Here is a 26706-nt window from a genome sequence, read left to right on the forward strand (position 1 = left end):
ATCAGGCAGTTGTTTGCACTAGCTTTATCCTTATGAGAGAATTCAACGGCAGTTACTTGAGAAAAGGTACTTCTATTTTATTTGTTCAGTGAGCTCTTGTAGTTTATAGTCAGAAAACATCTCAAAAAGTTTTTGTCTGAAAGGAGCAAGGGAAACAAACACCTTGTGTGTACAGATGTCATATGGGCAGCCGGAAAGGAATTAGGGGAACTTGGAAACCACTGCTGACAGGATTGAGGTGGGAAGTGGGTCTGTGTGTGAAGGAGCAGTCTGATGCGTGTCGAAGTCCTGCAGTCTTACTGCCTCAGCTAAATTTTTAACTAACAGGAACAAGAGAGGTGAAATATCCTGTGCTCTTGCTTGAAATGTCTTTGCTGTTTTCATTGTTTCCTGTAGCAATGCACAGGATATCCAGCTGATTAGCCACAGCAGGCTATGTGATCTTCACAACATCTGCAGGAACCTTCTTGGACATAATGTCGTGCTGAATCTGCAGAAGAAACTTTTACAGCTTACAAGTAATTGCAAATAATGGTAGAAACTGTGCACAGCTGAGGGTGACAAAGATCTGGTCAGGATAAAGTCTTACCATTTTTTTACCAACCAAACCTTTTCAGGTCTCTTGTTTTCTCTTTATCTTTTATCTACCCGTATCTTCTTTTCTCTATATTACCATGTCCTTGTTCTCCAGGACATAGATAGGTAAGACTCATTATGTGCATTGATCGGTGTGTGAGTGTTTTTATTCTGAAATGGCCCCACCTCATCTTAACTATGCATGATTTGGAAGACATGTATGTTTTAAGTACCAGCTTCAAATTAATGTCTTTCCTCAATTGTCTTGACTTTCCTGAGGATCCCAGAATCGACAAGCTCCTAATCTTTACTGCAGTTCAACCCATTCCTTCCTTCCTCTGAAGGAATAATATTTCAAGCCTTTCTCCTTTCTTCTTTGTAGTTGCAGCTGCCTTTCTGTGCACATCTTGATTGCAGTGGTGCCTGCTCCTCCGTATTGTTCTTGCTTTTGCTTAGTTTCTGACTCTTTACATCTTGTTTGTTTGCCTTTGTCTTCCAGTACCTGACAACATCTCAGGAGGTCTGATCTTCAGGCTCTTTGTACCATCAATCTTTGAGGACAACCTGAATCATCTGAGATTTAGGAGATCCCTGAGAAGCAAACAACATCCTATTTGCCGATCCCCATTATATTAATAAACATAGTTTCTTTGTAAACAGTGAGCCTGGCACAGAGAAGCAGCATTATTTACGTAAATGTGAGGAAAATGGGGATGGAGCTCGGGATTTGAGCTGGAGTTCCAGTTGCAGCTGGTTCTTAATTTTTCCCCAGACCAAAGCAACTACTGCTAACTCAACCAAAAAAAAATTAATGTTGTATTGAAGGAAAATACTTGCATTCATTTTTCTGCATCATTAAAAATACTTTGACCAATAAATAACATGCTAATATGAACAAAATTGTCACTAGCAGAGCTGTGGTAGTAGTTAAATCATTTTTAATAAAGCCTGTTTTTGCAGCAACAGAAAGTGTTAGCTACAGTGTGTGCTTGGGAATGAGTGCCAGAGGAACCTGTCATCTTCAGGTCTGTCTACATGATTAGCTGAAAACTTGTAACTTTTAAAGCTTTTATTTAGGTTACTAACCTCTATGTACAAAATAGGCAAAAATATCCAGCAGTGCATCTCCAACTTAAAAGAATGGGTGCTTTCCTGTTCTTCATCTTAATAAAAAATGGGTGCTTTCCTGTTGGCGTCAGAGCGAGTGTGAGTCTCCCAGCAAGAGAGAAATACTTGCTCTTGTGAGGTCAGTGGAAAAACTCTCACTAACTCTGGTTTTGTTCCAGGTTCTTGCCAGACTGCTCTGAACACGTGTGGATTTATCCGGGGTTGAAACAGCTGGGGTGCCCTTCACTGCTCCCTGCCAGAGTGGCCTGTGCTGTCAGCCCTCTGCGCTGGCAGCAGTCAGAGCTGCCTCTGGTGCAGATCCATCTTCTCTCACTTGCATCCACATCAAGGCTGCTTTCTCTCCTCTGCTGAAAGCTGGAATTCAGAAGTACTAGTGCACACATGGGCTGTGCGTGTCTCAAGAGCAGTATGTACCGCTTCCCGGTTTGGAAAGCCTGTAGTAGTTTAAACATTTTTATATTAAACCCGGTGCATATATAGCTTGCTGTTTCTTCTGTTCGTTTTAACAATGGGCAAAGGTGAAAGTAGGGATGGAGGTAGTCCTTTGCTTGAAAATAAATTCTCCAGAGGGAAAGAGAAGTGGAGAATGAGAAAAGTGGGAAGAGTCACATCACCTTTCATGCCCCAGGTTCAGCTTGCAAGTGGATCCCAGAAGTGGTCCAGCTGGAATCTCTAGTGACTGGGGCTGCTTCAGTACATTAACAAGGAGTGTACGCAAGATACAATTGCTCAGGTCTGGTCAGAAAAAAAATAACAAGCACACCCTCTGGTACTCTTTAAAGTTGCACCAGTTGCAGCTGGCACTTAATCAAACCTGTCCTCACTTCACTGTTTTTGCTAAAAGGTGAAGGCCTATGCTTTTCCTCTTGTTTCATCTGCATAACGTTTTATAATCTTCTAGTAAATAAAAATGCCACTTAGGTTCCAAGAGGCCTCTGGTCACAATGCTGGGTCTTATGGAAACTCGGATTTATTAGCTTGTTTTAACATGTTGATTATTCATCTCAAACAGAGTCAACAAACATGAGTGCAGAAAGTCTTGAGAAGGGAGCCTTGTAACTGGATAACTAAACTTTTTAAGATGCAAAGAATGAAGTTCAAAACTGTTGGGGGAAAAAAAATGAAATTAAGATATTCTGAAAATTCATGGATATGAGAAATGCCATGACCTTCCTGTTTGCAATCGTTAAAAAAAAATAAAATTCTTAATCATTTGTAAGGGAGGCTTTCCAGTTCATTAAGCAAAGAAAAAAATAGCAAAGAAATTGGAGTGTGAGGGCTATATGCAATGTGCATTATATTTATCATTTATTATTTCAAGGGAAATGGCCTTCAAAGCTGACTTAGTAATACACCGTATTATTAATCACTACAAAGGCTGAAAATGTACGCTTTCAAACCATGGAGGTTAGGTGTCCATTGAATTATTGTAAAAACCATGTTCTACCTCACTTGACTATCACAGCAGAGGAAGTCGGGAATTACACCACCAAAGCCAATACCATTGTTGGGTATGAATCAATCTGGTGGCAGTTAGGTAAGAATCTTTTATTTCAGTGAGTACCTAATGTGGAATTTTCCTGTAGAGCAGAATTTAAACAGTAAGAGTTCCTGCGTAGTTTTTACTATTGCTAGTGTGGTATTCTTTGCTGGGACTAGCAAGATGCATATTTTTCAGTATATTGAAGCTTCAAGGAGTTCCTCTGAAAGGAGCACCATGTTGGTAAACAAATGTCTGTGAAGGCTGAGGTTGTTCTCAGAGTCTCTGGGCCCGCAGAAGTGCTTTCTGCAGCCTGCTAGCATTGCGTCTGCTGCACGTTTCTGGATGCTCTTTTTGTGATTGAAGGGATTTTATTAAATCTGGCAGAGTGAAATAACTCACTGAAATCAGAGTGCACTAATTTAGTAATGGGGGTTACAGAAAGCAGAAAAACATGTGAACAAGGGCATGATGCAGCTACACAGGAGAATTCCCATGTGGATAAATCAATCTTCTTTAAGGCTTACAGAACTTAGAGCTTTTCCTGTCCTAGATATCCAGCCGCCTGTAAGATAGCAGCAAGTGTGCTAGAATTACTACAGTGTTTGAACCTGTAATGATAATAACGTGTTAAGTACTGGTAGACAAAAGTTATGTGAGTGGACTATCATCATCAGTACATATTCATTAACCCCTTCCTATGTCTATGGCAATCTTCTTTTTAGCAGTTACTTCAACTATATTTTTAGTATGGCGTCTTGTATGATTTATTCATTCAGAACATCATGGTTTTCAAATTAAATCTCTCTGCAGTTGTTCTTTTTCTTTTCAAAATGGACACCTTGTTTTTATAAGACAGATAGAAGGACTGCATTGTCTAGTTTCACTTCCAACAACTTCAGGATTTTTAGACTAAGCTAATCCCAATTAATGAGTAATTTGCTTCAGCAAGGCCAGCATGTAATTCAAGCTTTCCTTTACTGCTGGGTTTTTTCTCACTGCACCCTACACCTGCTTCCCACCCCCAAATCTCTGCAAGTGTTCACAGGGATATTCGGCCCTCAGCCCATATGGCACAAAACCAATTGTCAACCTTCAAACACTCTGCAATCTTTTAGAGAGCTCTATAAAGAGCCTTTTCAGCAGGGATGAGAGAACTGGTTTTTTTGTTACTGTCGGTATACCTTGTTTTAATTCCCATAGTTTACACTAAAAACTGACACTGACCCAACTTTGCTAGTTGAAATTTATTTGCAAAGAGTTTTTGGCATCGATTTAGAGACAGAGCAATAAACTGTAGCCCAAGGGTTAAGAGAGATTAAAATTAAGCAGGGAAAAGGGAGAATTGTGCCAACTAGGAAAAGGGGGAATTTCCAGGGAACAATAACATTACCATACACTTACCTAGCATCCTTTATTTGATTATCTTAAAGCTCATTATGAGAATTAATGGAGCCTCATAACTTCCTTGTGAGGCAGGTACTGCATTACGATACTGATTTGCAGATGAATAAACAAAGGCTTGTGCAATCTTGGGACTCTCAGCAAAGTCATAAATATTCCCAAGAGGAAATTGGGAAGAGGTAGCAAAAGATGAGCTAATGTAGCATGGGCAGGTATCTACCAATGAACCACCCATGCAGTGTTCAGTCTTAATTCAGCATGGCTGCCTGGCATTCCTCTCCTGGAGAAAATTGGCTTTGAATGTTAAGAAGAGAATGCTGAAGATTTCTTCACCCTAAAAAAAAAAAAAAAAAGAACAAGTTTTGAGACCTGGTAGTTCAGTGGGCTCCTCACCTGCCGCTGAATAGCCACTCCAGTCCTGCTCTGCCTTTCTCTCCTGACACTTTGTTTTCTGGTTTCTTCAGTGCAATACAATTGCGTTAGTAGTGGCCTGTCTCTGCTAACACCGGGTTTGACTCAGCAGTCTAAAGGGAATTTCTGACTTCTGTGTTTGGCTATGATTTATTCTTAGGGGGGAAAAGATTTGGAACTTGGAAAAATCATACATTTCCCAACCTTTAAAAAATAAGCTGAAAGACCACCAGTGGGTGACAGCTTTATATCTCCTGTGTTTGCCCCTACTGGAGAGCACAACTAGTGAGAGGAAAATGCCCCACTTACATCTCATCATGAAGAGCAGGCTTGACTTGCACTGTGACTAAGTGCCTGATCCCTGCATGCCAAAATACATACCTCCTAATTGACATGAAAGCAGCTTCTGACTTGGTATTTAGGATGTAACACAGCTCCTAGCACAGGCTTGGTTTCCAGAATAAAGCACATTCTTTTCTACCATGCATGTTAATGCATTGTCCTTCTTCCTTCTCCTAATAGCCCGTGAGATTTGAACTTGGAGTCAGCAAAGTAGAGGCTTTGTGAAGCACAAAAGAACACCAGGTTTTTATCACATCATGCCTGTATAAAGAGCTGTTCAGCCATTCAGTTGCTGCTTGTATTGTGCAGCTGTTATTCTGCTGCTGAGAACATCTTGCTGTCGACACTGAGTAGTACCTGCAGGAAACCCTGGCACACTGAGCTTTTTAGGAGGAGCTGGGCTTGGGCATTTGCCAGATCCCTGCATGCAGAGCCAAGATATTTTTTCCCCCCATGCCTTTGCCATTCCAAAATCCTTGTTATTATTCTTACTTATTTAGTAAGAAAATTTTTTTCTGCCTGCCAGCATCTGTTCTGGGGTGTTTGACAATGATGTCTTCCTGACCTGATGAAGGTCCGTGTTTCTTGTCTTCCAAACCTACTTTTCCAAAGCTGACAGTGGGGCTGTGATGGGCGATGGCAGCACTGAGCTGGCTGTGTTCTTAGTGGGGGCATGCGGTTTTCTTGCACAACGGCCCTTTCTTTGCTGAACTGATGGTCAGTATCTGGTCAGCCTCATCTATTTAAAGTCAGCCAAGCAGGAATCCCAGTGCTGGTGGAGAGGGTGCTTTGTTTGCTTACCAGTTAACAGGAACTTCAACTGTTTCCAATTAAGAACAAACAACTGTGTGAGGACAGAGTGAAGGAAGTGTCTGAAACCCACAGAAGAGAGAGGGGTCAGAGATAAGCTAAGGCTCATTCAGCCTCCAGGGCTAAATTTGGGTCTGTGGAACTGGGGATACAATTCCCACTGTAGTTCAGGGCTGAAATTCTTCTGACCGATTAATGCAAATGGCTATATTTTTAGCCTGGCATCCTAAAGAAAAAAGACTTGTGTGATCATACTGTCTGTGTATACGCATTTGCCAGCTTCCAGTAACTTTTGAGTTTTTGAATTGACTTAGGCCAGACTGCTTGACAGTGGTTTTCCCTGGTCCCTCCTGAAACACCGTGCAAGCAGGTGAAAGCCTGTGGCTTCAGAGAGGCGAAGGGCATGTGGGGAACTCTGTCCTTTTAAAGACATCAGCATCAGGACACAAATTCCTAACAACCAAGGCTTCTCTGGTGCTAGTGCTTCGTTAGTAGTAACATTTCCATATAAATAAACAGAACATTCCTGCTGTAAGGTTGTGTGAGGCTGGTTTTAGTATATTGCATTTCACAGTGCCCAACACATCATATAACATAAACTGGCAGACTAGCTAGTGCAGAATATGAATTTCCTAAGTCCTGACTTGCTGGCTACTCTCCCATTTGCTTTATTAAATTAAATGGCAGTTTTGTCTGCCTACGTTTTTTCAGGATCCAGATGCACACTTTGTGTATTTTTAACAGTTGGAAAGTGTAACAGTACATAACTCCTGATCTTTGCTATATGGGTTACTAACCTTGTGCACCTTGCATGGGAAATATAACCCTATTAAAATATGACAGTACTGTAAAAAAACATGCATGGAAAAATTCATGGAAATCAGTGAGTGTATGCAAAGAACAGCGATGTGTTGGATAACAGCATGGCTGGCTGGTAAGTGATATACCAATGTAAAATATCTATTGTATGTGCTCAGCACTTAAGTGTTCTCAAATATTTGTGATTTGTTTGTTAATTTTTTAGTTGGTTTTGAGAGGAAGAATGCTGGAGGTATGTCATCTGTATTTCTGACTGGATCCTTTAAATCCAGTGAGAATCTTTTCACCGACTGAGAGCTGAACTGATCCCTTATTTTAAAAATTAGCCTAGTCTTTCTTTCACTTCGAAGTGGTGTAGCAAACATTTAAAACCCTTGAAAGTACAATTTCAGGCTGTAAAATGGAGCATTGTAGATCCCCTTCTCATGTGGAATTGATTTGATGTCTGGGACTGCCAAATTCCAGACCGATACAAATTGCAACAGCTGAGTTACAATTTTTAAATCAACCCTGAAGATGAGGGATTTATGATGTTTTCATGGGAAGGACGTTTATCTTTGCAGCTGTATGAAAACAGAGGTCTATTCCACTTAGATTTATCTACCCAACTCCCATGAGACAAGTTAGGTACATGTTTTGTTGGGCTTTCTGTAAATATCCTTGCTGCCTCTTATTTCTTGCAGGTTCGCTTCCCGCTGATTGTGCTTCTCTCCCAGTCCTGTCCTTCCTGTCTTGCTCTTCTTCCATTCCACCTTGAGGCTTAGCGGTCTTTTCCCCTCCTTGTGGGCCATTTGTCAGTCCTCTCTGATGCATCCACTGACTGAGGTGTACGATGGTGCTCTGCAGGAGGACATTTTCCTGTGCTTTTATAACAAGTCCCTGTGCTGCAGGCAACAAACACAATGACTGTATAAATCAAGCCACACATGGATACACACAGGGAGCTGGGCCCAGACTCCAAATCTTTCACCTCTGAAACATACGGACAATTCTCATACACAGGCAAAATTCCCTTGGATCAGTAAGTCTCCAGGTTTTTCTACTTTGGATCTCACAAGAGTGGTATTGTTGTTTGGTGGACCACCTGCCTTCCCACTTATGATCTGAAAGTGACCTTCCCTTTCATTTGTGATTAAAATGCATCTCTGAGACAACCACAGTGTTTACCACTGTTAGATGGCTTGTGACAGAGAGGTGCTGGCAGAAGTAGTGACCCATGGGACATAAACTGTTAAGCTGCATTTGGATGTAGCCATAGCATTGGGACCTGGAGTCTTCCTGTGAACCAACTGCTAGGAAGGTAGCATCTTTTCCTTCTTTAATACATCAGCTGATATACAGAAGATTTCCCTGTGTCCTTCCCTCTCCTTGAATTATTTCTGTAAGATTAAAAAGTTGATGAGTTAATAAAGAAAAAAAATAACACACACCCATGAGAGCCAATTTCCAAGCACAGACTCCATATGAAAATGAGTATGATACACAATGGTAGCTTTAATGATGTGTTTTCTTACTCTTTCAATTCCTTCCATCCAGCTGATGTTCTATTCTTATTTCCATTTTCTTATTAATCTCCTCTGAATCTTTTTCCTTTCTTATCCCTTTGCCCGTAATTGCATTCCTTCACTTTTGAAGATGCTTTTACACATATCTGCATCTGTCCTTCTGCCTCACAGTCTTTTTATAGCTGTATTCATTTTGAAATGTCCTTTTATCTTTGTATTTTTTGCTCCATCTCCCACTCACCAATAGTTTCTCTCCCTCCATGCCCAGATGCCATGACAGCTCTCCGTCTCTAGTCTGCTTCACCTGTCTGAACCTCCAGCTTCTCAGTTTTCAGAGTCTTTGTTCTCTGCTTCCCAGTACCTGTAATCAGGTCTGCTCCTTGTTTTCCCCACTTTAGCCTTGCTCTTCCCCATTTCTTTTCCAGGCTCTTCCATCCGCCATGTGTAAATATAACTGTACCTTCAGCCACTTCTGTTCTTTAGTGTGGGAAATCTATGTAGGAATCTGAGAGTAGGATTTCATCTCTAGTATAAGATACATTTTGGAGGCTGTGGTGGTGATTCATGCCTCCTTCTCACATAGGCCCACTCCTCGTGTTTACTTAGGAGTCCTAATAAATCACTGGCACTGGAGGGCATTGGTTTTTCCATTGATGGATGTTACTAGATCAGTATTGCCTTGAAAGCATCATAGTATGAGAACAGATTAAGACAGCAGCCATGTAGTAGTGGGATGTGGGTAGATGCAGCCAGCATCAGCCCAAAGGTTGCTGAAGCTTGTAACACTGCCTCATCTCTCTGCATCTTCACATATGCTCAGGTAGTCATACCTCTTCTGTGTTGGCTTTCACAGTATTTTCCACAGGGCCTAAAACATAGTCCATGTAGGAGCACTGCTTGAATTTAATCTCTCACTGTACCCACCATTTTATACTATACCAGCTTGTACAAATGCCTTAATACCTTCTTCTGCAACTGCTCCCCATAGTGAAGTCAATAGGATTTCTACATGTGGAATGAATGACAAACTCCACTACTTTAAAGTATAAACACTTCCCAGAAGTAGGGAGTGCATCTCTCTGTCTGTGCAGTGCCAAGCACACAGCTGGTGCTCAATAAATAATATATGTATAGGCTTGGTAAGGAATGACTGTTCGTCTAGTGCAGCTGAGGTGAAACATCTTTTTGTAACGAGCGGCAATGCATGATCACTTTTACTGGTCTGTTTTATAATTTAGGCTTTAAATGATGAAAGTATATTAGCCAGCTAGTTGAGGGGAAGCTCATTTACACCGCCTTCACACAACATGTCCCATGTTTTAAATGACAGGAAGGATAGCTAGTTCTCTACAGCCGAATGCATAGTGATTAAACTGTCTGGGCACCAGCAGTAGGCAGCCATCGAACAGATCATTATTAAGATGGCTATAATTACAGAGTCAAAGCAGCCCCTTGCAGTGCACTGGTAATCTGCTTTGAAAACTGGGGGCACAATGGCATATCTCCTTTATATGTTGAGGCACAAGCTGTGCAAAGTAGCTGCAGATTTTTATGTTACGTCAGTTGTGTTTTAAGCTGTTAACTGCCCCTGCCTGCTGTTTGGAAGCTGGCCTGTTTTTCTGACCAGGGGGATCTCAGATAAGTGCTGAGCAAAGGGCTGTTTGGGAAAAACAAAAAAAAAAAAAAAGAAGTATAGCTGTGACACCTCTACAAGAGCTCTCATGGTATTGCTTTAGTCATTAGCTGAGTGGATACTTGAGCTTAATCGGTATCAAAGGGACATACACAAAGTCATCTATTTCATTAAGCTAATTTGCATGACTCGGCTTACCAAGAATCAAATTTTCATGTATTGTCCATCTTGCTGTCAGCAAAATAAGGGGAGGGGGAGGAGTAAATGGTAAGCAATGCAGGACTGAGATGTGGTAGTGTTCATTCCTTTTTTCAGAGGTACCTGCTCTCTCAGGAGCCTTCATTGCTTTTGGATACCAAACATACAGACTAGTAAGCTTTATAATGTTTATTTTTAGTAACCTCTACTTAGAAATGAAACTTACAGAGCTTTGTTAAGTGCAAGATCTTCCAAGCAGTGTATAGTTAGGCTTTTAGCTGCTGCCGTGGTTGAAGTGGAAGGTGTTGGTTTGGGAGAAGGTGAGAGGAGAATTAGAATGGTTAGCTAAAATAGACCTTCAGCCTCCTCTGGTCCCCAAGAGACATCAGTGGAGTGTTTTGTGTGTAGCTTCACACAGCACTGGAGTCCCAAGGGAATTGCTACTGCTGTTTATTTTGTACCAGATCTGGCTGTGGCTTTAACAGAAAGCTGTAAAGTGTTGAGAAGCTGTTCTTGTTCTTCTGTTGTGTCCCTGGTGCTCATGACACTGTCCTCCTTCAGTAATTATTTTTTTGTCTGTCTTTCTCTCTCTTTCTTTTTCTCTCCTTCTCTCTTTCCTTCTTTCTTTACTGCTATCCTTCCAAAAGAAAGGTAATATTTAATATCTTCCTTTCCATTACTGCTAGAATTGAAACTTAATGACTATTGAGTGAAACCACATTCTTTTAGTTGTATCATCTGGTAACTGTTTGCATATTAAATCTTCAATTTGTCCAAGGTACTATTGACTGAGGTTTGCATTAAAGTGCGAATTTGTTGTGATGATTAGATTATTCTGGTTAAGACCAGCTGTTGGAGTCTAATAATTAAACGTAATTTAACTTGATTGATTAGACAGAATGAAGGGACACTTTCATAAGACAACTGAAAAAAATTGGGGCATCATTTCTCTTTTTACTGAACCAAGACTGAATGGTGGATTCTGCAGTCTGCTCCCAGACCCTGCCCAGGGTCTTTCAGACATCAGTGTTTCTGAAGTCTCCTGTTTAGGAAAAAGATTTAATAACAACTCTTTTGTTATTTGGGTAACTTTTGTAAGTATCACTAGAAAAAAAATGTAGCTGTGACTGATCAGTTCGTAATGATGGAAAAACTAAACAAATGCATGACTATGAGTTGAATATTTCCAGTGAGATGAATCATCATGTTTGTGTTCCTTGAACTGCAAAACTGTGCTCCGGAGCCATGTCCCTTCTGAAACAGAAACTGCAAGCAATAACCCATCTGTCTTGAGGAATGGGTCCCATGTCTTTGCATGTATGAATGCTTCGGCTTTTAAGGACTTGATGCTGGACCGAAGTCAGCAATTGAATGCTTTTTTTTGAGCTCAAAACATTGATCTGACCAGTTTGGGATGCTGGAAGTCAGTTATGGAGACCGTTATGCTACAGAAATGCTGTCAATATTTTTACAGTTTGCTAACTAAAATTTTTGCTTAGGAAGAGAACAGGGCTAAAGAAGATGTGTTTGAATCAAGAACTGCAGATAGGAACAGTTTTTCTTGCACGTCTGAAAATTGAAAAAAGCACCTTTATCCACTTATGTATGTGTTGTCTATGTGGACTGTAAGCTTTTCAGGACAAGGCCTTTTTTTCTTAAAAATTGGACAGCATCTAGCATTCTTGGGGCAAAACCCAACTATAGGAAAAAATAACCAAAAAAGTGTTCCAGTTCAATAGCATCTTCTGCCAACGAAGATGCCTTTTTTTTTTTTTAGTTTTTCTTTTCTGTTGGTAGTGCTACTTTAAGCCAAAGCAGTATTTTGCCATAGGGGTTGTAGCCCTAACTTTATAATCGCACCAGTGACAGACAGAAACTAAGTTACATTCTTCTAGGTTATAGTTGGGTCCAGCCAGCAATAGAAGTGATAGGGTGGACAGGACTGCTTAGTGCACTACTTTGTTCAGCTGATGCAGGACGTTGTTTGACTGTAGATGATGTGCAGTTGCTTTGTGACAAAGCAGTAATCAGTGATAAAATTGTATTGTAGAAAATCATCCATTCATCTATTGTATTGCTTTGCAGAGTCAAAGAGAAAAGGGTATAAGAAGGAGGAAATATGGAGAAGTGCTTGTTGCTGAGTAAGTTCAAAGGAGAGGTTTCTTATCCTTGTATTCAAAACCGTGTTACCTCTGAAGTTGCATTTGGTTTTGTTAATTAGAACTGCTTTATTTCAGGCCTGTCATAAAAGAGAGCATACCTTTTGTCTGCATTTACATTAGAAATATCTTAAAAGTGGCATAGATTTTGTGTGTGTTGGTTCATGCAGTGCAATTAATCCTACCTGAGAGAGATCTAGGCAGAAGGGCCCTGTGGAGGATGTGTGGCTTAGCACTTTTGTCCTAATGCGTTTGCTCTTGCACATTGCTAAGCATACACAGCAAGAGAAGAGGCTGAAGTGGAAGTTGTTATAAAAAGATTCTTGTCCTCATTTGCATTTCCAGTCAGGCAAAATTCTTCTGGATGACTGTGTCCTGCCCCTGGGGAACGCACAGCAGGGGTGACCCGCTTCATTCCTGGCAGAGTGAAATGCTTATTTTCATTTGGTGGGCTGAGGAAAAAGAGGGTGCCTAGCTCTGTCAGTTGAGAAAGAGCATGGAAGTTGATCCGTCTCAATGACAGAAAAAGAAGGAACATGTCTGGTGAGCCCCAGGGGGAAGCAGCTTCCGCTCCATCTTCTTCATTGTTCTCTCTATCACCATTTCTCTGTATAACACCTGCCTTCAGAGTTTACCAGCATTCAACTAAGAGAAATAATGCTCCAAGTCAGGTTTATTAAAATGTACGTAAGAGGTGTATTCCAAGTTTAGTCACCCTTGGATCATCAGGAGCTGTTTTTTTTATTTATGTGGAGCACTAGCAATCTTCTTAAAGCCGTCCAAAAAAGGAGGGAATATACCATCTGTCCCCATGAGCTTGCAGCAGAAATAATGTTTTCAGCTTTGGAGGAACGTAAGGGTGTGTGTGAGTAAGAGGAGTAATCTGTTCTGCTGTAAGGAAAGCCAAATCTGTTCTTGCGTGAGGAAAGCCAAGTCCTTTTACAAGGGAGAGTCCCTGAATGTAAGTGCTGGGAAGGGGTAGGTTTGTGGGGAGCTCCCTAGGATTCAGACGGAGAGCGTACAAACATTTCTCACAGATTCTACCAGGGAGGCAGGCATCAGCATTCTCAGCCTCACAGACCAATTCCGTTCTTTATAAAAGCACTTTATTGTGGAGTATTACCAGTTTGCAACTCCGTGTTGCCCCTCTTGTCTGGGTGCTTCTCCTGGCAGACCATGCACAGGTTGTTTTGTCCCATCTGGGGCAGTAAGTAATACTTTCAGGACACTGAGGAAAGAAAGTATGGTTATTTGCTGAGGGAAAAAAAAACCTAAGGAATGAAGTTGTGGTAGACACTGGTATTCAATTAGGTGATTGTAAATTTTCAGTGAATTTCCACCTTCTTCCCATTTTTTTAAAATATGTGAGAACATACTCTTTTTTATTATTGTTATTATTAACAAATTTGTTCTTCAACGTCTTCTAAGAATGGCATTTGTTCTGTGACTGGACATGTTTCTGACACCATGTGCAGTAAGCTCCTTTCTGGAAGTTTTGTGAGAACATCAAGAAGCTCTGGGCTGTTTGTCCCACTGAAGTGCCTCTATGGCTGGTGTCTAGGAAAAGCTGTTGCTGACAGTTCTGAGGCAAAGTAGGTGTCAGGTGACAGGGTCCCTCTGAGCTTCAACAAAAGATTTTGTAGGTTAAGTGCTTCCTTTCTAAGTTACGTTTTTCCAGTAGAAGAGGGAAAATGTCTGAAGGGATGTCCTTTAGATGTTTTTGTTGCTGCAAGTCATTGAGAGGGGTCTCTTCCAAAAAGCTTTTTCACTGAGCCATCACAGACCATTTTGTAGGTGGTGTTGCTCCTGTTGTTCAGGATACCAGAAATTATCAATGTATACAGCCATAGACGCTGCAAAAAAGACTTTCACAAGCAGAGATCAAATATAGGGGCATACACATGCCAGTAGTTTCTTACTTGATGTAGTGATGTTTACCACAGAAGAATAATACCCATGAGATTCTGTTTTGAATTTCTCACAGGCAGATTTTAACAAGAAGGAATACAGTGCTGAATATGACCAAGACCATCTAATTTGCTCTACTTTAAGAAAGCAACAACTCAAACCAAAAGGAGAATTTATTATTTTAAAATATTAAGTGTAACCTCAAATTTCACAGGAAGTTTGGATCCGGTATTTCTATTTCTTCACATTAGATAGGAGACTTTGCCCAAAAGCCATATAAGTTGGTAGATTTTTAACTGAGTCTTTATGTAAGTATGTTTATTTTTATGAGGATTCAGGTATTAAATGTACACAGTGTTTTCTAAGTGGAAGGCTTATAGGTAGAGCAACACCACTCTTGAGCTGATGCAGATGGAATGAGCTGTAGAGCAACTATAGTTCTTTCTGAAGTCTGGTGGGAATTGGTAGTCCACAATAGCAGATGTCAGTATCAGCATTTCCACTGATATAAATAAAAACAAACCAATGCCCTTTAGTTGTAACTACTAACAGTGTGACTCTGCTGCAGGCTGGAGAGTCACTGCTCTGCGGTGCAAGGGAGCATAATCTGTGAGACATCATTCATACATGTAGGCAAGGTTTGACATGGGGGCTGCCAGATTGGAGTCCAGTTGTGAATGTCACACCTTGATGGCAACCTGGATCTCTTCAAGCTTTTTTAGTGAGTTCAGCATGGTCTGTGCATACAGCCTTCAGCCTCATTGAAAAGTAATTTGATTTTCCTGGTCTAATGTCTTTTGTGCTTTTTTTTTTCGCTTCTGTCTGCTGGCAGGAATTTGAATCTTGGCTGTAGATCGGCTCTTGGCAGCTGATCAGCTGAATGTCCACGTTATTGAGGCCAACCCAAAGTTAGAGGAAACTCTGCAGCATTTTATATAAATCATATAAGCGGCAGAACTGCAGAGTAAGAAATAACAGCAGCAGTTTGCCAGCTACTCTTCTTCCCTGTTCCTGCACAGAAATTTCTGTTCTGTCAGGCAAGCTAGGAAGGATTCATTTGGTTTCAAAAACACCTGGCAGTCTTGTTAAAAACCCGTAACTGTGTATGCCTACTTATCAAGCAGTCTTGTCGAATTCACATAGATGCACTCAGCCATTGCTTTTCCTGCATCTCCCACTTTAAGGAATTAAGTTGCAGAGGCTGGGGGAGAAGAGGAAAAGATTTGGGAACAGGTCTGTGGTTGTCTGGGAAAGCCTTATTATTCTGGTTAGAGCCAAACTTTCTTCAGTGAGCACCAGAGCGAGAGTCTTCCCATCCTGGTGGTTGTTATTTAATCACTGGGATGATGCCTGCGTTCTGTCTGTTGCATAGTGTAGGCTTTTTTTAAACTCCACAAAATTAGCTGGAATATTCATAATGATGTTTCAGCATCAGTCATTAGCTTTGTGCTAGTGCCGCAAAAATGACTTCTCTTCCCGTGTATCTCATTATTTGCAGTTGGAACCTGAAGGCAGCCAGTCATTCCCAAAATAGCCATAGGAAGTGCGAGCAATATAGAAAGGTCTTTGTCTCACTGTGGGGCTTTGGGTTGCATAGCTGAGCCTGCCCTAGCACAAGGCCTGGAAACAGGCTGCTGTCTCATCTGGGTGACAGTCTGTGTTGTCCTTTGCAAAAACACTGCACGTGGTATTGAAAAGGCAGAGGATATTCCCTGCAGAAGAAAAGAATGACTTTGCCTTGCTCTACCAGTGAGCCGGGGAACAGATTAGAGGCTTTTCCTATCCGCAAGGAAGGTCATCCATCATGCCCCATTCAGGCAGTCATACTCAGTGGGCTTGTTCTCTCTTGCTACACTGAACCTTTTTCTCCACAGCTTTTCCAGGGAAGTAAAGCACATAATAACAGAACTGTTGCTTTTGTGACTTGTACTACAGGCATTTTGTCAATGCTGCTTTGACTTCCTTTTCTATGCTGTTCTAATTCCCTCACACTGTGCTGAGAAACAGGTGTGAACAAATGTGTAAGAATGCGTGTATTCTTCAGTATGTGGGTGAATGCGTGTCAGGAGGAGAGAGCAGTGTATTTATGTGGCTCACCTCTGTCTAACCCTAGTATTTTTTTAAATTTTTCTGACCCACATCACCTCAATTTTAACTTTACCCTTGAAATCACATCAGATAGTTCCTGTTTCCTCTCAAAAACAGACCCCCAGTATTTAGAGTGATCTTACACTGTTCTATTAATTACAGGAATTGTGACTTTTATATTCAGAGGTTAATTGATGATATCTGCATATAGCATTTTCCCTTAAAATAAATAGAGTTACAGTAATTAACCTTATGTCCAGGTTAACAGACAATATCATTTGTCTCAGCAGTATCCTGAAGTAGGATTTTTCTTATGTAGCTGTTGGCTTCTTGCTTTGCTTTCTGTTTTCTTCACAACCCTGAAGCAGTGGAATGAAGGGAAGAGTGAAAAATGTGTCATGTTGGCATATTGAGGTGATACCCTTACTCAAAATGCGTTCTTTAGAATAGTGTGCTTTTCTGTATTAACTTGTCCACAAAGCTGTTTGGATTATCTGTGATGTAAAATCTGGGAATTTCTTGGGCATGAATCTAGGCAGAGCATGGCTCTGAGTCTGACACTTGCAGCTAGCAATTACTGGCAAACTGCAGGAACTGGATTATTGCAAGCATCATGCTCATCTCAGAGGAAAAGCAAACTACATAGATTTTCTGTCTCAGAGTCAGATTTATTCCACTCCTTTAAGGTTTCCAAAAATATCAGCAAGAAGCATGGGACAACAAAGAGTAATCACAAAAGATAGAGAGAGATCTATGAAATTCTCTAACCTGTGATATCTGAGCCTTTTAAATTTGGGTGAACATCTATGAATATATGGGCACATGTGAATGGATGGATGTCTGAGGGAGAGAGTTATCAGAGGTAGTGCTGAGAGACAATGTTCCCAGTCAATTTTATTGTTTTCTTAGCACTCAGAATCTTCTGCGTTTTTTTTTTTCCCCCTACCAGACATCTTTAAAATTTCCCTCAGGGCTTACATTTGTTTTGTGGACATTTTTCATTTCTGCGGTAATCTATTTCATACTCTTCTGCAAGGTGCAGAGAAACTTCAGAAATATGATTTCATAAACAAATTAGGGGCTGAAATTATAAATACGCATTTATAACTCTTTGCTTACCTGCATTTATTTACCTGTTAGGGTCAAATATAACTTATCCTGATGAGTTTGCCTGATTTCCAGAGGGAAAAGCCTTACCTTTTTTTCCACCTATAAGAATCAGCTTGCCTGACCACACTGTGTCTGCCTGTCCTCATGCAGAGCAGCCTTCCCCAGAATACGATGCTGACATTTAGCCTGAGTTATCCTGTTGCTGTGACTAGAGTATTGCAGTGTGGAGCAAGTGGTGGCCTCTGTCGAGGTGGCTGTTGGGGTAAAGCACTTTTGGGTAGTCTGGTGTCCACAGCTGGAGTAATTGATACGTCAATGGTAATGTTTGCTCTTAGCGTTTGCAGTGTTACAGTAGATTTCATTCACATTTTGAGGGTAGGGGGTGTAGTTTGATGTTGTATCAAACCACATCATGACCAAGTTGATTGGTGATTTTTGAAAAAATACTCTGAAAAAACTTGCTGTTTCACTCAGGGGAATGAAATTAGGTTAATGGGTCAATTTCTGCATAAATAGATTTAGGACCAGAATTGGCTAAATTGCACAAAAGCTAACCATTATTCTCTGATTACTTAACAGATGACTTAAATGTGGGGATTTGTATTTTTCTACTGTTTCATGACCTTAAAAATTGACAGTTTCATTTCAAATAAATGGGACAAGTTTCCTGAAGAATACAGCCAGGGCTCATGCACTAAATGTATGTATGAACGTTTCTTGGATTAACAAAAAGCAAAGGAGAACTGTTTGTGATTACATTGAGTTTTAAACACAGTAGTGTGTTGTATGGGATCCTAACTTATTCTTCAAAGTTAACCTATGCCCTTGTATATTGATCTGATCTGTTTTGCAGATGTAAGAGGACTGGAAATTAAGGTTTTCTTCCTGCTTAGAGGGTGAAGAGGGACTGCAATCCATTTAAGTATGTACCAGCAGTGAAAGGAAGCAAATGCTAAGTGTCTGAGGGAGTGTGACCTGAAGAGCTGGCTGAGCTGTAGGGATTGTTTTAGGATTACTGCCCGATCCCAATGTTATGTTTACAGCAGGCATGTGGCAGCTGAGAAAATGTCTGCAGAGCAGTGTCAAACTTTTAATCAGTGACAGTTGTCAGTATTGTTGTGAAAACATATCAGGCATTGTGTTTCACCTTTGCTATCTAAAAAGGGAGGAAGACAAAGGGAGACCACATTTCTTTCCCGTTACAGCTTTGGGTCACCTGCAGCGATGTAATTTTTATTCCATCCATCAGATGAGAGACTAGAAGGTCAGTTGACTGGCACTGATATTTCCCAGGCAAAGTGGGGGCTGGGAAGAGTAATGGCGTTGCTGGTAGTGTATCTGTTTTCTATTAAGCATTCTGAGATGAAACAGCAAAGTATGTATTAGAGATGGCGTTCTCTCCTGTCAAAAGGCAGAGATTGCTACATTTAGTTCTTAAATCAATTCAAAATCTTGACAGAGGTTTGCTGAAGTCCCACAAATAATCAATAGAACTATTTTTATCTCTTCAATGAGTGAGGCTTTTAAAAATAATAAAGACATCTTTGTAATGACCGACCAAGCTGTTCCAGAGTTAGGTCTGTTGCTCTCTGTGGTTGGGAGTGGTGAGTGAAAGGGGTTATTTAGACATTGCCTTTGTTCCATTCTGCAGGTCTATAACCCCAAAATAAAATTGCAAATGTTTCTGGCAGTTATTCTCCAGGCACAGATGGCTTTCCTCACAGTTTTGGCAAGCCTGATTTCAGTATAAAACTGAGCAATTATTAGAAAGTGAAATATTGCATGATATAATACCACTGCCACCACCATCAACATCGTGACAAATGGAGCGTTCATTGTTTCTGGTGCCATGTGAGAGAGCTAGTGCCCCTGCATTACCTCTTCCTCTAAAACCTGCACTTTTGCTGCTGCTGGTGATGCATAGACAGAGGGATGGAACAGAGCAGATGCTTTAGCAAGGAACTGTGGCCATTTTCTCATTTGCGTTGGCTCTATATTTCAATGCAAATATCACTGAACAGGTGGCTGATGAGGCCCCTATGGACTATTTACAGTAAAGGTTACAACCAAAATCGATAGGCCTGAGATGCTTCTAATTCCATCTGGGAGATGTTCATCTTCCATCTGACTGTTCCCTCTCTGAACAGCAGCATCCTATTAACACTGCAGTCATCGGGGATGTCTCACTCGGGTCAGCAGAAGGTTTCTCCTATTTAGACCTCCATTTGTTCTTTACATTTTCTTTTTGCACTGCACTGAATCGAGCAGTAATGTTGATCTTGACAAGACAGGTTGCCAGCATTAAGCATGCTGAGTTTTGCCTACTGATTTGACACCTGCTACTACCATTCGGCAGGCCGAGGCTCATCAGTGCTGCCTGGGGGTTGTCCAGATCTTTTCAGCTTATCACTTACTGAAGCAGGAGGTAGTGATGTTACATATCATAGCTGACATTATTGTGTGTGATGTACAGCTTGTAAAGTTGCAAACGAGGAGAGAAAAAGCTGGTAAGGACTCACGTTTGCACAAACCTAAACAAAATAAGCAAGTATCCCTGAAACTTGGTTGTATTTTGTATTTTGTATTTTGGCCAAAATTTTATTTTAGATTTGCTTTTTTGCAAGTCTTAGTGGGAAGATCCGTATGGTCCCTGTATCTGTGTTTCATCTAACTAGCAGTGAAGTTTGTATTGTTCTTTTTAATGAAGGTAGATGCTGTTGCTTACTATATGAGGCAAAATCGCTCTCACTGGTGTCTTTCCCTTGGGCCTAATAGTCACATCTGGCATGCAGCCCACAGCAGCTGGGCAATGAGTAAGCAGTACTGAATCCAGTTAAAATGGTAGTAAAGTGTGTATACCAGAGGGCACCCCTGCATTCCTCTTACGGTCAGGGAGAACTTGGTACAACAAAAGATGCAATGGAGTGTGCTTCATACACATAATATAGGGTCAACAGGGATGTTGGAGAGTGGGAGGCTTCCCCTGGGCACTGCCTCTTTCTCCTTATTCAGGAGAGACCTCTTGCCACCACATGATTTGAAGGAGTGCAGGTGAATATCCCAATGCAGCCTCCCTGTCATAAGGGCCAGCTACCTGGAGTGCTAGAGTGCTTTTTTGGCTACATGAAATGAATGGCCAGCTGTAGAGACAACAGGAGCAGGACAGGAGAGGAAAGATAGATGATGGCTGCACCATCAGTCACAAAAAGATATTGGAGGTTGGTAGTGATGATGGGCATGGAGTTGGCATTAAGTCTCTGTGGCCACCTGCACCACCATTCAGGTGACTGAGCATCAATCATGAGAGAAATGACAATACAAGCAGAAGAGCTGGCCATCCTGGGCACTGTCCTGCCATGTGCCAATTCAGTTGTCACGTCTGGCACTCCACGCGGTGTCTTGCTGGTAGCCACTTGTGTCTCCCCTCTCTTGAGCTCCCCAAGCACCCGCTGGGCTTCTGTTCACTCACATCTGTCTGGGGCCCTTGGCACCACTCAGCCTGGGCATTTTGCATCATCCTTCCTGCTGCCAGGTGCAGCCGTGCGAGGTGGCTGAGCAGCAGCTCGCCCACCACCCAAACAAGCGTAGACAAAGGTTGCTCTCCCAAACAGCTCTGCTGTGCCAGCCTAACTTTCCTCGTTTCCTGGAAGCTGCAGCCTGCAGGTTGTATTCCTTTCTTTTTTGTAAGTGTGGATGCGTTATTCCTAATTTCTTTCTCTGACTTGCACAGAACTCTTGTCTTTCACTTTCTAGGAACTGTGAATTTAAAGGGGTAAATAGCAGTAACGGCGTTCTCTACTCAGAGGTTTCCAAAGGCTTAGCCAAAGGAGATGAAGGGTGTTTGCCAGCATCGTATGGCAAGTCTGTACCATGGCAGGGAACAGCAGTCAGGCCGTCCGGCAGATTTCTGGGCTCTGTGGCAAAGCATGTGCTACCTAGATCAGTATGTGCTTTTTCTGCATGGATAGATATATCTTGCTCTGGAAGTCACTTTCAATAAGACACTGAAGTAGGATTTGGGTTTCTGATTCACTTGCATGCCTTTAAATCTCTTACTGCAGGGCAGTCTAAAATGTTTTTGTTACCTCTGTTATGCAACTCAAAACAGTCTCTTCTCTGCTTTTCTTTGTGGTTCTTTTGTTTTTCCCAGGGTAGGAAAGGAAAAGCTGATTGTGATGGGAAGTGCTATTTGCTGAGTATTTCAAGAGTCATTTCACAGAGGCTGCTACTTTTTCTTGTCGCACATTTTTCGTTCAAATTCATATGGCTTCAGTTTTTAGTTTCCTCACTGTTTGATTAAATGTTGTTCCTTCTTGCTAGATTTACTGTCTTTTTGAAGAATAAGTCATTTCTAAATGTTTGTAGAAACAAAAGAACTTTTTTAAGACAGCCCTGTTTTTTATGGCCATTAGATTATGTGGTCTTGCTTCATGCATAACACAGACCATTCAATTTTGTCTGGTAATTCACACATTAAGCTTAATAATTTGTGGATCGAAGTGCAGCTGTCGTGTATGAACACAGCCCATCATAGTATAAAGAAGGTTTGTAATAAATGAATATAACAAGATCTCTCCATTACTGAGCAGGTTTACTGTGCCATGGGAAAATTCTGACATGATTACATACTTTGATTTTACTTGGAGTTCCAATGGGGTTAGTTGAACATACAGTGCGGCCAAAGCAGCAAGATGGGAGGTTTTCTAATATGGAAGAAAGTCCTTTTCTCTATTCTGCCAGCCTGACTGAATTTGTACATTTATTCCTCTTGATCTGACACAGAAATGACTGAGCAAGCTGAGACAGGGGTAAGGAACAGAGGTACCAGTACAGCAGCCTCAGGAGAGAACCAGCAGCTGGTTTATACGGCCAGAAAGTGCAGGGCAGTGAGGAGGAGGAATAAAAGGAGGAAGAGGAGGAGGAAGAGGAGGAAGGGCAGGGCTGGAGGGTGAATCTGGCTGTGCTGGAAGAACTGTCGGCAAACAAACTGCAGGATGGGGACACAGCAAGATCCAGGTGGTTGAGGAGAGAAGCCAGGACCCCATTGCCACTGTAGGGAAGGAAGTTATTTATAGATGTGTCTGTGCTGCCACTGCTTTTGCTCTTAAATTCGTTCTCAAGATTAAATCTGGCCTTACAATTTTATGGCGTTTACCAAGAAGTTAGCTCTTCCATTTAGCATGTTTAATGTGATTTGTATAACCCTTCTGGAACTTAAAACTGTAAATACAATAACATGGTTACCAGGGTATTATGGCAGCAGCCACGTAACCATTTCTTTAGCCAAGCACCTATTCTATATGCATTTCCGCCCAGACTGTTGTTCCCTAAATGCTAAAAATATCAGACAGCAAAAAGCTCGTTATGGTGGCTTCATGTTGGCTCAGGTAGCTGTGGATAGCCATGGTGGAGGGCACTTGGCACAGAAAAATTCGACTTTTCTCCTTGGTTTGGAATGATTTTTACTTTCTAAGCTTCAGAAACTCCTTCCTGACAGCAGCATGATTTTTACAAAATTAAATGCCCCTATGTCGAGCATCTGGGACAGGTGGGGAGGATGTATGTATATGAATATGTGTATTTATATTTATATGGAGTCTTTGAGTGAGTAAATATAATAGTGATAGAACTATATTGCACTAGTGTCCAAACATCCTATGTGGAGGTGGTTCACCCTTGAGCTGTAGTGTACACAGAAATGTTTATTCCATGTAGGAAGGCAAAACTTTCCATACAGGTTAAGAAATCATATGGTTTATTTATACTTGATCATAATATAACAGAAAGGAGAGAAAACATAAGTAACAGGAAAAAGTCATCTTACATAGATATTTGAAACACTCAACTTCAGAAAGAAGAAACAGAGCACCAAAGTATCTTGTGTAACGTTATATTTGCATTGGTCTTAAGCATGAAAGAAGCAGATTATTTGGGTTTTTTGTGAAGCTTGGAAGAAATCTCATCTACTCCACCGGCTCAATGGCTACCAGTCATTGTGTTAGACATAGATTATAAAACATGCATTCGGAGGGCTGTATTTTATTAGCATGTTTGCTAATAAATGAACACCACCAAAACTCAGTCTTCTTGTTGCCTGTAGCTTCTTTCAGCAGGAGCAGTAATCATGTTTTGAAGAGGGAGAACTGAAGTTCTCAGAGACGGTTCTCTCTCAATCAGTATGGCCTAATGCAGGCCAGATTGAACTGCAGTGGTCTATATTGACTGAAGATGTCTCCATTGATGTTTGCAAAACCTTTATTTGAAGACAGTGTCTGTACTCGCTGGGCATCACCGTCTGGCTACTCATGCTTCATCAGACACTGCGTTAACAAGCATTTTCAATTAGAAGGTAGTTTCAGCACAGTTGCAAGTGAGAACATTTGCATCACTCCCAGGAGCCCAACCAGAGATGAGTATTTGCTGAAAAGGAAATTCGTACTAAAAATAAATGTGACCTTCTCGAATCAGCACTTTTCTGAAATTCCATGGAAATAGTACAGCTCTTTGCACCATTGTAAGAACAGCAAAAGTAATCTTATGTTTGAATAATTATGTCCTAGTAAAAAGCTGCCTTTGAATGCAACATGAGACCTACTTGACGTTACTTTATTGGCACAGGCATTGATACAGATGTGCAGTCCACTTGAATCATTGACAGATTTAAGTAAACATTTTGCATTTACTTTGTATGGATTCGAACAACTATTTTAGCACTACAGCAACAGTATTATGCTTTTTTTCTCTCTTCTTCCTCTTTCCTTTCCCAGAAGCTACCCTTAAGAATGACAGAGAATATCATATACTTAAAGATGCACTAGTCTTTGTTAGAAGGCAATATGTCAGTTCATGTGTCCATTCATTCTATTCAGGTAAAAGAAAAAAGATCTGGCCCAATAACATGTACATAAAACAACAAAGTAAGAGTGCTGTGCATTGCTCATTTTCGTGGAAGCTGTCTCTTGTATACGTTTACATGGACTACACGTGTCTGCATGAGAAGGAGGGAATGATGGTGCAGAATTGCCCATGGGAGAAGTTTTTCAAGCTCTGAAGTGGAGCGGCAGCAATATGTCTGCAGTACCATACACTTTCTTCATAGCATACACACATTGCTAGATAGGGGATGATGTGCTGATAGGGAGTAACAGAAAGCAGCTCTTCTTATGCTCCAGAGTCTCACTGTGAGCCAAGAGTTTGAACTGTCAGCTTAGAGACTGATAACTGTGTATGAGTAAGGTGTAAGTGGAAGAACTGGATTGCTTGCTAAGTTTCTTCCTGTTAAACTGGTGGTCCTCCTGTGCATTTCAGAAGAGACTTCTGCATTGGACTGTAACAATTTCAAGAAAGAAAGAATTTAGTTTTATTTGTGTATTAACACACTTTTGTCGCTTTGCATTGAACCTACAGGGACGAAATTTTTAAGGGGCAAAATGAAGTTGTGTAGAGAGAAAGGAATTAACACCTTCAATGTATATATCTCAGTTTTAATTCAACCTTTTGAGGGAAAGTGTGTTCCGCAGAATTGTATTTAATTCTGCTGCTTGTTTCTACTTCGGACATTCCTCATGGCCCCAAATGGTGTTTCACTGGGCATGGAAACAAATAGGAACAATTCCTGCCCCAGAGAGCTGAGAGTCAAGAGAAAATATAAAAGGTGATTAAAGAGACAAATGGAGGAAACAGGTAGAGAAAGTGTCTGCGGGCAGACATAGCTGTGTCAGTAATCATACACAGCTATCGGCTTAACCAGTGCTAGATGGAAATGCTTCTCTTGGGGCTTGTGTGTACTATCTTCTAGTATACATTCTCACGTAAGGTATAACAGGCAGACAGTGTCTGCATTGTGTTGCATTTATTCTTCCTATTTTTATCCTTTGCCATCCATCTGACACTTTGTTCAGTTAAGGTGTCAGTCATTGTCTGACATTACATTTAATTTTTTCTAGTCTCAGTCTAATTCAGTCTCTCAGTTATTTTGTTAACAGAAGTAGAGAGTCAGCCAAGTGTCCAGTTTGTGTGTTTGAATAATAATAGGCAAACACAGAGTATAATAAATCATTAGTCCCTATAGATCATATCACTCTGCACCAGAGTCCTTATTTCAATCCAGTTATAGGAGCTGATATTTTATTTGAAAGCAAATATCTGATAAGCCAAATTAATTATTGTGACATTTTTCAGTTGGGTAAAAGATGACGAATCAGCTCTATCTGTGAAATTACAAATGAAAATGCAACACTCAAGACTTGTTAATGCTTTTTTTGGCATCAAGAAGGGAGACATAGGTATCTAATATAAAATGGTGTTGCAGAAGGGCAAGTTAGCACTTTGTTTGCCAAATTAAGTTTCAAAGACTGTGTAGGTTATGAAGTTTGACTTTATGCCTGTAAATCTTGAATGACTGACAGACTACTGTAAAATACCTTTGTTCAAAAGGAATCTTTGGCTGGCGGCATCAAAGGTTTGAAACTCTGGAAGGGATGAAAAGAAAACCTCACTTTTACACTGATTTCCCCTGCAGATCAACATCTGTGTGAAATTTGCCTGGGAGTTAAGAGCTATTTACTGTATTACGTGCTGTTTTCTTTCACTGTATCCAAAGGCTCCTGTGGTTCCTTTTATCTTCAAGATTTAGGGATATTTTCGTACATGAAATGTGAATGAGTGAATGCATCACTAGAACACAGGGAAAAAATGATGGTTTTAGACAGTTCTGTTCTCCCTTATTTTGTCACAAGCTGGAGTGTTGGTTTTATGGCACCTAAATTTATGGGTACATATTTTTACGGTAAGGCCCAATGACATGTTCTGCATGCTCCATCAAGCTCTCTCAGTTTCTTCACTTGATGCACAACTCTGCAGGCTAGGAATCAGTTCTGTAGTATAACCCCTAATCTCTTTTTAACCACAATAATCTAGTGTGGGTTTTTTTTGTTATTTATTTATGGTGTGTGTCATGGTGTCATCATGTAATTATGCAAACCAAAGACGGGGAAAACGAAGTATTTCCTGCAAAACTCTTGTCAACTGTTGATCAGTGCAGGAGACAAAGTTTCTTTATTGCATATAAGCAGCTGAGGCAGAAAATTTTTCATAACTCACAGATGTGGCATTGCTGGGGCATTGGCTAAAGGG

The 26706-nt window shown here is 40.9% G+C and overlaps 1 protein-coding gene across 8 annotated transcripts in view; it reads left to right on the forward strand.

Annotated features, from left to right (window-relative positions):
• Positions 1-26706, forward strand: part of SEMA6A (semaphorin 6A) — a 116336-nt gene that overhangs the window by 25097 nt on the left and 64533 nt on the right. The window lies entirely within an intron of this gene.

The sequence above is a fragment of the Columba livia genome, chromosome Z, assembly GCF_036013475.1.
Source record: "Columba livia isolate bColLiv1 breed racing homer chromosome Z, bColLiv1.pat.W.v2, whole genome shotgun sequence".
Classification (NCBI taxonomy): Eukaryota; Metazoa; Chordata; class Aves; order Columbiformes; family Columbidae; genus Columba; species Columba livia.